Below are 14,264 nucleotides of genomic sequence, written 5' to 3' on the forward strand. Positions count from 1 at the left end.
CTGTCTTAGTGGGACTAGCAGCTCTGCATAGACACTAGATTTCCCGATAACAAAATGGCGACTCCGCTGGGGAGCGAATAGCTTGTTTTCTTGTTTATACTTGTTTGCTTTATAAACTTACAGACAGAGCCTGAAGTTAAGCCAGCTAGCCTTCGAACTTCATTTTCTATGCAAGTGCAATGTAGTTCAATGTTGCTTCAATCTATCTCTAGGTTTTGTTTATAAACTGAACAATCGATTTGAAAACATCCTAGTTTCCCTAGTAGTGGCTCTAGTAACCTCATTAGATCAACCCCTGTGATTTCTATTTACTGACTATCATTAGCTCAACCTAAATCTCTGAACTAAGCTACAAACTGTGATCAAGAACCAAGTTGAAGTCTCATCCCTAGACCATCGCATTTTCTCCTCTTGGGAATCTAGATGCATCGCACCTCCTGTGTGCAGTAGGTGTGCTGCATCACACTTTCCCTGTGTTGCAGGTGCGCTGATCAGATAAGACCTCTTCTGCTTCCAGATTTTGGTTTCTTTGTTCACTCTCTTTAGCTTTATTCAGGAGTTTTATTGTTTGTGATCAGTATACCACTGTGGAAACTCCCTTCCTTTGCAGGATTCCACCTCCATAGTACAAAGAATTGTGAATGTTTTTATGTATTGTGCACTATTTACGGTTCTCTTTTACAAAAAGTAGCGTAATCAGACTGTCGTCTTTGATTTGGAAGTGTCGCAAGTGTCATTTTCAGTCAGAGAAAAGAATTCTATTTTTCTCGATGGTCGATTATACAGTTACTCTTGTATTTGATTTGAATTAGTAGTTTTTCAAGTGTCGAAAGCAGTTTTCAATTCAAAGTCGCAAAGTGTCGTCATTATCTTCCTTTCACTTTTGAAGAGAAATTTGTTAGTACTGTTGCTTTGAAAAGATAATTCAGATTTGTACTTAGCGTTCTTCTTGTCATTCACACATTAAGAAGGCTGAAAACAAATACATGCATGTGCATTTGCATTTAGACTGCTTGTTGGTTTGATTTAGGATGTTGCATCTAGTGTGTGCTCTCTGCTCTATGTTAAAATAATATCATCTCTCTTTCTTTAGTAGCTAGTATTTTCATTGCAAAAAGAAAATTAAATGATTATTTATCATCTTAGATTGCATTTTAGGAATTGTATATCTACATCACGTGGTAAACCTGAAAGGAAAATTTCTTAAGAAAGATCAACTATAAAATAAATTCAATGAACATAAAAATGCTTTGGAACCTAACGCACAACATTTAGAAGTCTAGGCTAGAGACGTATTCTAGCGTCGTAAAGCCTGGTAACTATCGCTTTCATTGTTGGTTGGTTGATTCCTCCTCTTTGAGACGACAAGTGCCAGTATGGACTTGTGCTCCCACGTACCATCGAGTATATATTGGGAGACCACAATAGGCTATATCATTTATCCATAGGAAGCCGTGTCTGCTGCCCTATCGATCACAATGCACTGAACACAGCATTCGGGAAGATTGACTACCGTACCGTAAAAAGTATTATGCAGTTTTGCGATTGGCTTGGTAATCCCTCTGTCTAGATTTCTAGAGTAGTCTCTTTCATTCCTTTTCAGACTCCTTAAAGGAAAAGGTCCGTCTGAGCACTTGTCACTTCAGGCTCATTAAAAATCGAAGGCGACTAGAGTCATCTTTAGTTTTTTCTCGACTCTTAAAAATTGAAAAAGAAAGTTGTGTCAAAGAGTCTAAAATTTATTTTAATTGGAATAACGTCACTATTCCTGCGTTGATCGTAGGTTGAGGAAAATGGAGTCCACCAACCAAGTATTTTCCCTTGGGGGAAATCCTGGTCCTTTCTCCTCTTGGGGAGATGTTGGTGCACCTCATATGGCCACATTGTCACTTCCAGGATTGACGATTGGCTTGCCAATATGGCTCTTCTCGACCTTCGTCATTCAGAACACCATGATTCTTGAACAATCAAGTCAACAACTAGATGATACTAAAGTTACCCCCCAACCTTTTACTTCGTCTGATTCTCCCTCTCCTCCTTCCTCTTCACTTGATGAAGCTGGTAAAGCCAAAAATCAAGTAACTAAGAAGGAGAAGGGGAAGGAGAAGAAGGAAAAGAAGAAGGAGCCAAAGGCAAAAAGGGGTAACCGTGCATTGTCTAGCGAAAATCCACACACTGCACCGTCCAAGCCTAAATCTCCATGTGTCATTTGCAAAGGAGACCACTATCATTGAGATTGTCCCTGTATCCATTGGATCTTAAGGGACTGGTCTCCTCGTTTGCATAATCCGGTGTCATCAACCTCTGAAAATCATGTTGAAAGTACACCATCAACTAGTGAAAGCGAAGCATTTGGACAAAAAAGGAAATGTAAATTTCCTTGTAAATTGTGTGAAGGCAACCATGTCGTCCACCGTTGTCCCTTCCTAGATGAAGCAAATAGAGTCTTGGATAACCGTCCCTCTTCACCGCTGCAGCTTCCTCCTGGATACAAGGAACTCTTGCTGAGTCCATCGCTAGTTGAAAATCTGACCGACACAACTTTGTGGTCGATCGAAGCATCTATCATTGAAGATAAACCTACTAAATCCATACCAGACGAAAGTCAAAAGGTTAAGGCGGAATTCAACCCGGTCTTGTCTTCAGAAGGTCCATCTTCAGATGATACAATCACCAAATAGAATGAGAACAACACCGTTCAAATTCTTTTCGTAAATACAGACTCCGATGAAAATGTGGGAAATCTACCCATTCCTTTACCACAGGAAGGAAGTTCACCAGATTCATATCTGACTGTCTATTTAGTCCCACCTCCAAGCAACCTAGTGGTTTCCTTCGATTGGAATCTACTAGGTAGACCCCATCTACCATCTAATGTACCATTCTAAATCATTGTACAAGCTTACAGAATGGTCATGGTTGGTACTATCATAGATGAAGGGGATTGTGTGAGTATCCTTTCCTCGACTACTTGGAAAGCGCTTGGTTCGCCATCTCTTATGCCTGAGATGAGAAATCTGACAGGCTTCAACAAAGGAACCAATCGACCGTTAGAGATCCTTCCAAATGTGCCTATAACTTTGAGAAGGAAAAACATGTATATGAACGTAATGGTAGTCCAAGGGCCTTTAGATTACAATCTACTCCTTGGGCATGACTATATTTATTGCATGGGAGCCATTGTCTCCTCACTCTTTTGAGTAATGTGTTTTCCGCATGAAGGCAGAGTGGTCTAGCTCGTAGACCAGCTTTCGTTCCCCAGCTCACACATGGAAAATAGTCAAATACCATCCCTAAATGGTCTTTTCATGCAAGGAATGTCTCATCAATCTCCAGTATGTCCACCTGAAGAACACGAGTAATTCGGGGGTCAGGAATGAAACCCAGGGGGCATGCACCCTAGTCTGCTTCGGCAGGAAAACTTTGGGTATAGGGTAGGTTTCTGCGAAGGATATATGACTAGTCTAACACCCGTCCATATAGGAAAATGGGATTACACCAGATAAGATACCTCCGTTAGAAGGTATGGCTTTCCTGATAGAACAAATGTTTTGTTTGCAAATTGAGGGGTAACCTCGAAACTCTACTTCACTATACCTGGGGGCATGCAAACCTTTTTGCGTGCAAGTGAAGAGCGACCATTTATTTTCTTAGTTTGTAGGTTCTCAACCCCTTTAAACTTGTAGGATTGGTCATTCCTGGCTTACATAAAGAAAGGATACGGAGCAAAGCTTCAAAAGGTGCAAGCTCCACAAAAATGGAATCTATCGATGAGATGTCCTTATTAAACGACTGGCACGAGCAGTTTTTATGTGAAGTTCAAGCTCGTTAAAAATTAAACCTAAGAAATGAGCAAATGTTTCCCCCAGAGTTTAAGATCATTAAAAAAAGAACCAATTTCTGGTAAATAACCATTTTGAATGCATTATCATCAGCTCCTGAGCCTTTGTCGTGTTCTCATAATCACCTCCACTCTGTTTTAGCCAATCATTCGCCTCCATTTGATTTTTTACCCCTTTTGAGGAACAACTATGAAGAGTGATTCTATTAGCCATCCTTGTGACACTTCCATGATTGGAAAATTCCAAACCTTACCTGGAATTAGCTGCGACATGAAATTATCACTCGTTCCTCAAAAAACAAGTCTCCTTTAAGCTCTTTTCATCTGACTCGTAAAATATGAAAATATTGCTGAGAAGCTGTCCTCTCCAGCTCGTTAAATCTACCAGGAGTGCTATCCCTCCTCTAGATTTTAATATTTTTGGACCTGGGGGATTATTACACAAAAAGATCGAGCGCTTGTTTCGTTCGGCTCGTTAAAATTATCGAAAATTCATCCCTTTTGTATTATGTTATACTTTTTCAGACTTAATGGATTATATGACAAAAAAGATTATTGGAGTTTCCTTTATGTTCCTTTAAGACTCTCTAAAATTGAAAAGGACCGAGTTATCTTTGTCATTAAACTCATTAAAACCAATAGCGACAAGCTTGTCCATATAGACAAGAACTAGTTTCACTGTCACTAGGCTCGTTAAAACATAGCGACAGGTTTGCCTGAAGGGAAAATTATAGAACAAGCATATGTTATCCTCCTCAAACTTGATAAAAATAAAGAGGTACTGGTCAGCAATGACTGGGGAAAAATTGGGAATAAAACTTGAAGAATCTTTATTGGTAGCAAAGTCGCTCTTGAACATGACACTTTCACTCCATGTCTGAGTCGAGTTGGGTTATTCCGTTCACCGGTCATATTACCATTGGTCCACTATACCATCCATATTTGGGGTTAATGCTACCAATCCATTTCAAGTGTCGCCGGTATGTTCAAGAGAAGTCGATGAGAGAATTCACCAACCCATCTTGTGTCTCATCCGCTGCAATATCTTTACGCTTCATTCTTTCATGACCGCCACCCTGAACCTTGTATCATCAAATCATTTTCACCTCCAAAAGTCATTTTTTCTGTTCCATGTCATAGAGGTGGGATTCATTAAGGCCCTCCTACGACAGGTCACTTCTTGTTGACATCAGTTCATTATCCAAGAAGTCGACCTGGGAACAACCCTTTCAGTACTTTGAAGCTTACATACCTCAATGGCAAGTTTCTCACTTTCGATGACAGGTTTACATCAATGGCCTTCGACTGAGAGATTTTGCGTGGTGTTCGATGCCAAGTCCATTTTTCACACCATGCGAATTGTATTGTCGTACCTTGAGGGTCATCATCATTATCGGTGATTCCTCTCACGTTTGTTAATAGCTTACATCATTGGCAGGTAATCAGGCGATGTCTTTCCATGTTCGACTGTAGAACATTTTTCACATGGATTGACTTGTACTTCGGGTGAATATTGGACGTGTTTGAAGACCCTTGATCTAGTTTCATCCATCTGGGCTGTGATATATTCAGGAAAATAAAGAAATCAATTGTACATCATTGCTGCACATATGATCATCCGAATCAAAGGATGATCGCTCTATCAAAATCATCATTCTGCCACACAGACGGTTGTCTATCCTAAGTACATGAAAATGAATTTATAAAGCTGAGCATGGGGATGCCCACCTCAACTAGATTATGAAAATGTTATGAAGATAATGTATTGTATTGTATCTTATTACAGGTCACCTTCCAGTTCGAAAAACCTTGGATCCTCATGATAAAGCATTTCACCCAACATCAAAAGATTAATGACCTCATGCTTTAGGGGGCAACTGTTATAGACATTTTTTGGCCCTGCAACCCCAATCATATATGTCCATAAACCAAAGGCTTATAAGTCCCTGAAAGTGTTGTTTCATGCCCTAAAGGAACAAGGTCAGCTGATTATTTAATCTCCCAGAAGTTCTCCACATAAAACTACTCAGAACTGGTCAAAGCTGGACCTTACAGGTTGCTCAGTGCCAAGGGTGTGATGCATCTAACTTGCCCAGTGTAAAAGGTGCGATGCATACTGGAAATCCCTTGTGTAGGGTGCGATGGGCGAGAATGGACAAATGGCAGAGACAGTTTGCGAGGTGGATGATCATGGAATCTTCCAGAAACTTCTCCTGTGACACTTGCCTCTCTGAATTCGCCCAGGGATGAGTAAGAGATCATCAATCTCCAAGTGGAATCAAGAACTATCAGAGAGAATACACTAATCAAAATCCCATAATCTGACTCACCTCCCTACAATCATCTATATATGGATCCCTCATCCCAGAGATCCAGAGGCTGGAATTTTGTATCTTGTAAGGAAGTGTTGTTGGTTTCCTGGTGGAATATCATAGTGTTGGGTGATCTAAGCTTTTCATGACGTGAAGAAGGGCTTTCATGCTGGGAGGATGACACTAGGTCAAATCAATGGGTTGTAATCCTCTCTTCTAATCTTTATATCAATAAAGCTATTCAAGTTTTCCTCCACATTCTTGTATGTCTGACAATATATGCATTTGTGTGGTCAATATATATCTGGTCCTATATTGTTTATGATTGTAGATCTCTGCACTTTGAAGGTATTATGTTGCTTTGACTTTACAGGTACCCTTTGAAGTGGAGTGGTCAAAGGAGAAGCAGCAAAGACCTATCAGTGAGGAGAAGGAACAAGCAAAGAACCAAGCACAAGATCGAGGTTGGTATTCTTTGATCCTCTCCTATCTACTTCTCATAAAGGAAAACGAAAGTAACTTTAATCTATTTGTTTCTAAGATAGCTAACCATATTAGTGGGACTAGGAGCTCTACATAGACACTAGATTTCCCCATAATAATAGAGAACCCCATGGCCTTTTTCAGCAAAACTCTGAGGGATTCTCAGCTAAGGTATGACCTTATTGAAAAACAAGCTTATTCTCTCATAAAATCTTTAAAGGCATTCAAAATTTATATTCTGCATTCTAAAGTGGTTGCATATGTATCTTCAGCCTCAGTAAAAGTTGTTTTCCTTCAGCCAGATATTGATGGAAAGAGAGCTAAATGGATTGCAAAATCATAGAGTTTAACATAGAGGTGAAGCCCACTAAGCTTGTCAAGGGCTAGGGCTTAGCTAAACTTATGATTGAAGAAAATTGCAGCTTGTTAGACATAAATTGCATGGTTCTAAATTCAGACGATGAGCAGACAGAGGGAGCAGCAGAAGAGCAAAAGAAAAATCAATCTCTGGCTGAAAATCTAGTCGCCTATGAATGATATTCCAGCATAGTTCATTTTTTGTAGAAGCTAGAAGTCCCTCCAGGGCTTAGCTCAAGTCAAGCCTCGGCCATTAAACTCAGATCAACCAAATTCTGCATTAATAAAAATCTGCTTTATTAGAAATGCCCATCAGGAATCCTCCTGAGATGTCTAGATAAAGAAAAATCTGTGGAAATCATACACTAGTTCCATTCTAGAATTTGTGGAGGGCATCATTATTGGAAAACCACAACTCACAAAATCCTGAGGGCTGGGTATTATTGGCCTACTCTATTCCCTGATGTGTTTTCTTTTGTGAAATCTTGTGACAAGTGTCAGAGGTTTTCAGGAAGACAACAGCTAAAATCTCTGCTCTTGAAGCCAGTACATGTCCATGGTCCCTTCCAACAGTGCGGCTTGGACTTTATAGGTGAGATCAACCCACATTCCAATGGCCAACACAAATGGATCTTACCAGCCACTAATTATTTCACCAAGTGGATTGAGGCTATACCCACTAAGAATGCCAATCATCAAGTTGTCATAATGTTCTTGAATTAGAAGAGTTTCATTAGATTTGGTTGCCCAACCAAATTAGTCACTGATAATGTAGCAACTTTCAAGGCAAAAGAATTGGTGGACATGACTAAATCCATGGGCATTCAATTGGTGCATTCTACCTCATATTATCCTCAAGGCAATGGCCTAGCAGAATCATCTAACTAAGGGTAATCAAAAAACTGTTAGAGGACAACAAAAAGAGTTGGGATTCCAAGTTGAAGTTTGCGCTATGGGCTGATAGAGTTACCATCAAAAAGTCCATAGGGAATTCTCCATTTAAGCTAGTTTATGGCGCTGTTGTTGTTTTCCATATCTAGCTGATTCTCCCTATGGCCAAATTTTTGCAAGAAGAACAAGATGAAGAGAATGACATGGTAAGGAGAATGAATAACCTAGTCAAACTACAATAGATCAGAGAGCACCTGGTTGAGAAGTCTAAAGCTCATCAGAGGAAAATCAAAGAAACCTTTGACAGGAAGGAAAAAGTGGACAATATCCAAGTTGGTGACTAGGTCCTCAAATGGGATGCATTTAAAGAAAACAAAGGTAATCATGGCAAGTTTGACTCCTTATGGACAGGTTCATTTTTCATCGCTCAAATTCAACAGAACAATACATTTATTCTACACAGTCTGGAAGGAGGAGATACTTTTGGTAGCCTAGTAAATGGGCGGATCTTGAAACTTTATTTCATTTAAGGCTTTAAAGCCTTGTTATTGTAAATATGTTTTTTCCTATTTTTATTTTCATTACAAAATAGACTCCATGCCAAAAGGGACACTAGGAAGAAGATTTGATTTTGTTTTTTCAGGAAAGGCATTGTTCTGTGATTCTTGAAACCTCACAGGGAGGATTTCATCCCCAGAAGGAGTCAGTGTTAACGTTGTTGTCACTTGGCCCAAAAATGGATCCAAATATGCTCTTGAAGTCTTCAAAATTTTCTTAAGGATCATTCAAAGTCAAAACCATCGCATGCTAAGAGCCCTTGGAAGGGCAAAAAAACACTATCGGGAGGCTAAAACACATTAAAACAGTCAAAAAACCAAGTATCGGAGGCTTAAACTGAGCAATGCACAAAAACTATTAGATCTGGCTGATCAACAACCTAGATCTAAGTGGCAAATCGCAATCGACTGAGGTAGGCCAGCGGAATAAACAGGGACCGAGTGGATATGCGATTGCGATCAGTGATGCAGCGTGGACCATCGATCAAGCAACGCAAATCGATGGCCCACATAACGTCGTAAGATCGCTATCAGAAGTACAAGGAGCATGCTAAGTAAGGGCCCTGGGGATGAGCGATAAGTTATTGCGATCAGATCGCATCACTATATCATAGCGGGGCAGCACCAAGGGGGGGAGCCTTTACACCTTCATATGTGCGATGCGATGATGTGGACCCGGCGGTATTCTAAATATTATTTGATAATATTTGAGGTCCACAGAAAGTCCAATTTCAATGCATTTTTGTGTATTTTTGTTATATAACGAAATACAAAGGGAACATGGGAGTAGCGCTGATGTGACATTATGGACCTGAAATGGTTTATTAAGGCGGTTGAACACCATTTCAAGTCTGATAAAGTAGGATTTTCACATTTTTAATGTATTTTCCAATATAAAGGGAAAACCGCAAAACCGACAGGATTTCGGGAGAGCCAAAGGCGATAAGTGGTTTAGGTTGAGCTCCACCAAATGCCATACAATGGCTGCCACATGTCCAGGATGAGGAGAGAGAAAACCACCCTCATCGGGCGTTAACTTCAGTACAAAAGAGCTACCCAAAATGGATCACAACCGTTGGATCTAGAACTCCCAAATCAGCGGTCGAGATGTGATATCACTACAAAGGTAGACCCAATAGGAATATAGGCCATGATTAAGGACTTTTGAAGTCCAGAAGAATAGAGCTTGGCGGGATTTTTACAGTATTGTTGTATTTTCTGTATTAAATAGAAAATAGTCATTATAAACGTTTAAAAGATAACAGAGGCCTGAAGACCCATTCCATCACATAACAGAGGTCGGGAATAACTATCAGGGGACAGAGGTCGATAAACGGTCATGGAGCAGCACAGCACAACACAAAACGCACATCACATCCAAACAAACAGAACGGTCATGGAGCAGACATCGCATCTTGCCCAAAACAAATAGAAACATCATGGGGCATCGACAGTGCTCAACCCAAAAAAAATAGAATCGATTATGGGGCATCGATAGCGCTCACCCAAAAACAACATAATTAATTATGGGGCATCTCTGGCATGAGAGAGCTCCCTACCAGCACAGCAAACCACCTAAATTCGGTTACTCTTCTGTCAGATCAAGGAACCTTCGAAGCCCATGCTTGCCTAGTCAAGGCATCAGTCAGTTAACAAAATAGATAGGATAGATTAAGACTCCGAGCCTTTGATAGCCCAAGAGCATTGTAAAGGCTGAAAACTAAATGTAACAAGGGTTCAACTTTTGGAGACTTGCAGACTCTACTCGTCTAGCTTCTCATCTTCATTCCAAAAATATAAGCTTCTTTTGTTGTTACATGTTCAATTCTCATTTTCTCTGCTGTTTTATGCTTGCACTTGAATAGGTTATTCATGTTTCTACTGTGTCTAATGCCAGATAATTTTCATCTTATCTCTGCATTGATAAACTAGATTTGCAAGTTCCATTTGCTTCCTGTAGCTGGCCATTCATATATGTTTATGTATGCATCTGCTGGTACAATTAGTATTCTCCATCTATCCATTGAATCTATAAACTATTGAGCATTAGTGGTCTAAAGCCTTGTATTGTTGAGGGTGTTCATGCATGTATTGAGTGAGAATAGAGTTGAAATGGTTATCTGACTTGATCCAAACCATCATCCATTCCAATAGTTCAGAGAACAATATTTAATATTATATGTTACTAGGCATCTCCGAGCTACAACCTAGGAGAGTTTCCTGGAGTGATAATAGGTCCCAGTAAGAGCACTAATGACATATTTTCTACAAATGATAAATAGGATTAGCTTCCACCCTTAAATCATAAATTCCATAAAATTAAGCTAGCTAAACTTTGGTGGAAGAGGCTAACATACCCGACCAATCTAAAGTCATTGAACTCATTTCAATTGTAGATTTGGGGATATTTTGGAATATTAAGAACAAAATCGAGATCAAATAATTACTTATCCAAATTGTAAATTCTTGGAACATTCTAAAATTCCAAAGACAATAGCAAAGTCAGACAAGTGACCTTGTTGTTGTCTGTCGGGTTTAGGGATATGTTGATGCCCCGAAAATCACTGCAACAACATTGGGGATAACCACCAGGTCCGGACCTTAGTACAGCTCCTTTTCCGTTTGGAATAGTGGCTCCGACTGGGGATAATGGGACCAGTTTCCCAAAAGTGGATAAACGGGATGAATGGATGATTTATTAACTAGGCTAATGATGGGCGAATAACTAAATCTATTAACAAGAATACAAGAACTAAGACCTATCCCGGGAACCTATTGAGCTTAAAAGTGTAGCGCTTGATGGTCTGTGTCTATAGACAGGCATATAGATGACTCCATCTAGCAGACATGGATATTATTTCATTCAAGATTATTGTGCCTAAATAGTTAAGCAAAGTGATTAAAGCAATATTACTACACTCATCATTTATATCATCGACACATACATGATTAAAGGAAAAGCATACCATAAAACATCCAATAGTGGAAGGAATATAGAACTGTTGTTAAAGAACATGCATATAATCAATAATAGCAAGGATAATCAAATAACAATTCACATGAAAGGAATGAATTCAAACATAGATAGAAATACCATATGAGCTGCTTTGACACTCCCAATATCAATCGCTACTTGTAATTTTTCCTTCAACACAGAAACATTTTCCATACAAAGACAATAGTGCACAATTGCATAAAAAGCTTCCTTATCGAATTAAGAACAACTGGTCCAGTTTCATAAAAGAATATGACTAAAGCACAATAGTGCAACTTCAGCTTTTAAGTCAGGTACAAAACTTTACGACCCTTTCCAAAACAATGAAAGGGTCTATAAATACTTAATTAATCTACCTATCTATAAAACAGAAATCCTACTTAATTGGTATCAATAAATTTTGTTCCTATTTTCCTCAGCGATCTGGCAATCGGCGACATGATTCATCAAGTAGGCTGCTTGCCTTTAAATCTGAGCTGACTTATCGCAATCATTGGCTCTACTTCAGGTGGTTTGTTGAGGCGTGAACTGAGCTGGGCGGCATAGGTGGCATCCTGAATATCGGGGATAATATACCCGATCGCATCCGTTAGGCATTTGAGGGCGGCTCTCTGTGTGTGCGACTTTACCAGGAAGAACCAATAGGTGTCCCAGCTTAAACTGTTAATCCCAGCGATTAATCTCCCCTTTTCTTCTAGATCTGGATAACATGATTGCTCCAATGTTTTCATTGTTGTCAACTTTCCTGGTGTACATTGGGAAATCATGTTTGATAAGTAGAGAGTGTTATTGACCAATTCAACTAAATTGCTAGAAGTTGATTTACATCTTGAAACCTCCCTCTCTGCTTTCATTAACTGGGACTGCCATTCAGTGAAGAGTATATCTTTGTGTGATTCTAAGATCCTGGGTAAATTGGCCGCTTGTCCTTGGTCAGAATCTTGCCAGTCGAGAAATTCAGCTATCGTTTCTTTAGCTTGATCCAATTCAATTCTGGCCTTGTCTACTTTCTTACTTATAGATGCCGTTAATTCACATAGTGGCTATGCCTGGGCAATTTGTTGACACAGAAGCTTAATTTGAGATATTAATGTAGTATTTATTTGTAATGCTTCTGCTCTAAATTCAGCCACTTGTGGAACGCCCTTTGTTTTCTCGAGCTGTGATGATAATTGAGCAATTTGCTCATCTTTTGTTTTCACCATTTGCTCGTTCGCTGCCTTCAATTGTGCCAATGCCTCTGATAATTCTTTCTGTTTCTGGATTGCGCTTTGGTCAATCCTTTGTTTTTCTGCCTGCAATTGTTGTGTTAGTTGACTGTTCACTTGCTACTGTGTCAACAATTGCTGCTCTACCTGCTCCGCTTTCTGCTTTGCTTCAGTTAACTGTGCCTGTAATGAGAAAATCTCCTGATCCTTTGTTTTCAGTAAAAGGCTTACCTCCGATGCCTTGTCTATTGTCACTGCCGAATAAGCTCCTGCATACTGTGACAGTTTTGTCAGGTCATCGAAGGGGTCAAATTCCTCCTTCCAAACTACATTTCCCGTGACAGTTTGCTCTGGGAAGAGAGAAGGTTGATCAGTCCTTCTTCTTTTCCTTTGTCATTTAACCACCGCTTTATGCCTTGGGCTGTAGAAAACATCCAGGGGAGGAATATCTTCTACCTGCAGAATGATTTGGTTGGAGGGGTCCTTTGGTATTACCTCTACCTCTTTAGAAATGGGTGGGTCATTGGTTCCACTTAGAACCTGTGGTGAAGTGATATCCTGTGTATCCATTACCTTTGAAGTGTCTATGTCCTTTGAGCATTCCAAACCACTGATAATGGAATCAAATTGCTTCCATTCCTGGAGCAATTTAGGGTCAATATGAGTATCTATATTGACATCAATGGTGGTTTGTTTTTCCTTTTCAGCTTGGGTCTCCTTCCGCACTTTTTCCTGCTCTTTCTTCTGCCTTTCCTCCTGCTCTCTCTTCTGCTTTTCCTCTGTTTTTCCTCTTTCTCTCTTCTCTGCTTTTCCTCTTGTTCTTTCTTTCAATTTTCCTCCTGTGGCTTCTCTTGTTCTTTCGTTATAACTGGAGGTTCCTTTGACTGTTGCCGATCAGGGTCGCTTGATGATGTCGCTGGGGTTGTCGCTAATAAATCTAGAGGCAGAGTTTGCAGCCTCTGTTCTCTAAGTTTATTAAATTCAGTCAACCCTTCATCATTATATTTCACTTTGGCGAATTCTTTAACCTGATTTATTGTCTCAGCTAAAGAGAACAGGTCATCAAACATATCTTCTTTATGATCAAATTTTGTCAATTTGGCCTGTTCTAGTGCAGTATAGGCAACTTTGTTTGGATCAAACTACCTATTTGGGAGAGTCGCCAGAGTTAATGATTTAATCTTCGTGGCTTCCTTTTCTGCATGTTTGAGATCATGCAGAGTATAGACACCACATCTCAAGGGAAAAGAGGGCCAGCCCTGTTTCTTATTTTTCTTGAGAGTCTGTGTAACACTCTCAGCCATAATCTGGTAAGAGATTTCTCTTGCCAACAGTTTATCTGGTATGTATAAAGGGAGAACATGAGGATCGTCTTGGCTACCGAAAACTCTTATATAAGTGAAGTTCTCCTCCCCAAACCATCTTCCTATTGAGGTTAAGTCAATTCCGGCTTGATAAGAAATCTTGGGAGCAGGTTTATCAAAAATAGAATAATGAACAGGTAACATAAACCATTGCAGACTTGGTACAAATGGTGCTTATAAGAGGACTTCCATAATTTCTGATGGTATATGTGAATAGGCATGGGGTCTTGTGGCTTCCACCTCCAGCCGAGCACAG

Source organism: Pinus tabuliformis, chromosome 9 (assembly GCF_031772625.1).
Source record: "Pinus tabuliformis cultivar Carrire ecotype Pingquan chromosome 9, CPIR1, whole genome shotgun sequence".
Classification (NCBI taxonomy): domain Eukaryota; kingdom Viridiplantae; phylum Streptophyta; class Pinopsida; order Pinales; family Pinaceae; genus Pinus; species Pinus tabuliformis.